Source organism: Salvia miltiorrhiza, chromosome 7, assembly GCF_028751815.1.
Source record: "Salvia miltiorrhiza cultivar Shanhuang (shh) chromosome 7, IMPLAD_Smil_shh, whole genome shotgun sequence".
Classification (NCBI taxonomy): Eukaryota; Viridiplantae; Streptophyta; class Magnoliopsida; order Lamiales; family Lamiaceae; genus Salvia; species Salvia miltiorrhiza.
Genome location: NC_080393.1, coordinates 28,038,006 through 28,041,214, shown reverse-complemented (window position 1 = coordinate 28,041,214; position 3,209 = coordinate 28,038,006). Strand labels below are relative to the sequence as shown.

Here is a 3,209-nt window from a genome sequence, read left to right as displayed (position 1 = left end):
TAAAAAGGGTACTCAAAGAACTTGTATACGCGTTATATTCCTTAAAAGGAAAAAGGCATCGTTAGGGGCTTGGCTAAAACATTATCAGAGTTTGCAACGGAAGGCGTAACTGAAATAATCAGTGATTATAGCGGAATGCATAACTGAGATACATGTATGAAGACATGTATCCTTTCTGAGCCTACTTTAAGTTCGACAAAAACTCCACTCAGCAACACTTCATCGCCCATCACAGCTCAACCTGCACAAACATAAACAACGAAGGGCTAAGTACAAGAGTACTTAGTGGGCAGTTGCCAAGCATATAACATAACATCAACAACAAAACACAACATCGCATAAGAGGCATAAGTTTCTTTCAAATCCTTTGCTCATTAAACATTTCCAAATTCATAAATAGCATGAGCGCATTCTTCATCATTAACAATCATAAACACGCATCGTGTCGTGGAGAAGGCCTTCCCCAACGAACACGGGCATCGCACCGTGAAGGGGGCCTCCCTCAGCGGTCACGGCATCGTACTATTGAGGGAGGCCTCCCCCAATAGACGCTGTAACACTGGCATACTGGCATCGCGCCGCTAGGGAGGCCTCCCTCAGCGGACACGGGCATCGCGCCGTGAGGAAGGCCCTCCTCAGCGGACACGGCATCGTACTGTTGAGGGAGGCCTCCCCCAACAGACGCAAGCATCAAACATAAGCATAAACCTATCAGCGTAAAGCATTCAAGCGTAAATAAGCGTAATCAAGCGTAAATCATTTAGCGTAAAACATAATAAAGCTTAACTCATTTAGGCATAATAAAGCATAAGACTTGCATAGTTCTTCAATAGCATTTTATTTTACGCGTAAGAAATTGCCCACCTGATAGCAAAGTTTTGCTAAGTACTGTGACTTCTTGAATAGTTCTTACTCTCGCGCTTGACCTTAAACACGAGAATGTAAAATAAGACATTGACTCGAGGAAAGTTCTCAATTAATGAGAAAGCATAATTTAACTATGCATGAATCTGGTATGCATGTACTAATCTTCAGAGCGATAATCGGGAATTCTACTATTAATCCACGTTAATAGATTTAACTAACTCTCATCTATCGCGGTTGAATAAATCTGTAACTCTTCCTTCCCATCAGAACATTCTAACTCGTAAAATAAAATAATCTCGCTCTTGTATTCGATAAATAGAAGGAACTGACTCGGTTCATTCCATAAGTAACCCCGTAAGAATTTATCGGGCTTGACAGTAGAATATAATTACTAGTGTAACTTCAATTAATTAATGGCTCAAAATAAGGTAGCCAATTAATTAAATAAACCAGTGGCCTTAATGAAATAAACAGTAATGGCTTGCTTTAAAGTCTGAAGTCCAAAAACAATATTAAATAAACTGGGCGGCTCATTTACTGAATACGAATCGGCTCACCCACTGATAAATAATTGGGCTCCATCAAAATAATTACTGCAAGGCTTAAATTAAGAAGTAGCTTCAGCCCAAGTGATGATAGAAATTAATGTGGGCTGGAAAGAATAAATCTTAGTCCAATAGGCAATTTAATCGGCCCAAATGATGAATTAAATTGGCCCAACGAAATATAAATGGAATTAGAATAATAGCCCATCGTAAAATAAGCATCAGCCCAATCTTTAAAATAATTCAAGCCCAATAGAAATAATGGGAATGACCATTTAAATAAAAGACTGGCCCAATTCGAATTTAAATATGAAAGCCCAAGCAATTAAAATTGGAAGCCCAATTTCATTAAAAACAAGCTCAAAATTCGGCCCAAACTTAAATAAAAAAAGCCCAAATGATTAAAAATAGGGTAAGCCCAAAACATAGCCCAATCTCTCTCTCTCTTTCTAAACTCTCGATCTCTCTCTCATTCTCAAGGGGACCGCTCTTCCTTCTTCTTCAAAGCCGATCTCTCTCTCGCTCAAAATCCAATCGATCTCTCTCTCTCGATTCACGGCTGCCTCGTGAGCTCCGCCGCTGCTCCTGCTGTGAATCCGACGGTCGGCCGCCGTTCTCAGCTTCACGATCCCTCTCCTCTCTCAAAAACTCGAACCAGACGCCGCCCAGCCCCTTCCTCTCCAGCCTGTTCGCGCGGCGCTCTCCAAAATCCATTCGGTTCCACCTTCTCCGGTCGTCCCGTCGTCGTCTGCTCCGATCAGCTTCGATCGGCGATGCATCAACCACCGGCGTTGTTCTCTCTCTTCATCGCAGACCCAAAATCGAGCCTTAGTCTCATCTGGTAAGTCGCTGTTGTCGCACCTCCGTCTGGAATCCGGCGAGCGGTCGGCGCCGGTCGTGGCCATCTCTCTCTCCCCGTCTGAAATCCGACGGGCTGCTGTCGTCTGAGAGCGGCGCTGTCCTCTTTATCGAGCCATGGATCTGAAATATCATCGTTGCCGCGCCCTATCGAAATTGGGCGGCCGGTCGCCGTCTGGGAGCGGCGTTGCTCCGGCCTGGAGTCGGTCGGCCTCCTCTTTCTTTCCGTCTTGTCTCGCCTTTCGTCATGGCCGAGCGAGAAGCCTTAACTATCCTGTTCTGGAAATCAGCTGGTCCCTGCCGTTGCTTCTTCGAAACCGGCGAGTGGTGGGGAGAAGCTTGCTACCTCCGACGATTCCCTCGTCCCGACGTCGACAGAGGCTCCATCGTCGCTTCGTCTTCCGAGTCAGAGCAGGGCAGTCGCCCACTCCTTTATAAAGCTAAGCTCTCCTTCTTCTACCTTCATCCTTATCGTAGTCTCTTCTTTACTATGAAAATGGCGTGTGGTTTGAAGTTTGGGATTTCACTGATTTGTCTTAGTCACTCAAATAGAGGTAGTCTAGGAATTCATCCTCTACAATCTTATATTCTTAGGGTGCAAAAGTGCAGCCTGTTCTTGCCTTGCATAAGAGTTGTTTTAAGCACTATTGAGTGCTCATACTTATTGTCATTCACATGAGATCTAGTTGGTGTATTTGCTAAGTTCAAGATGTCTATAAGGTCTTCTATATTTAAAACTGATCATGCTCATGCTTTGATATGAATGCTCACTGGTATGAAAAATAGGATAGCATGATTACCTTGAATATGTTTGAACTGATTGCTTGCTGTTGGTGTTGAAAGAAATGTGTAATAATCTTAATGTTTGGTTGGCTGTTGTTGAGGTACTAGATGAACTGGAATAGCTCTGAAATAATTCAAGATTGCTGTTCTTGTATT

The 3,209-nt window shown here is 43.6% G+C and overlaps 1 long non-coding RNA gene across 1 annotated transcript; it reads right to left on the bottom strand.

Moving 5' to 3' along the window:
• Window positions 1-929, bottom strand: LOC130995843 (uncharacterized). The gene is made up of 2 exons (XR_009092293.1): window positions 865-929; window positions 1-241 (listed from the first exon to the last, which is right to left on the bottom strand). It is a non-coding gene; the product is annotated as an uncharacterized LOC130995843 (long non-coding RNA).
• Window positions 930-3,209: the final 2,280 nt, after the last annotated feature.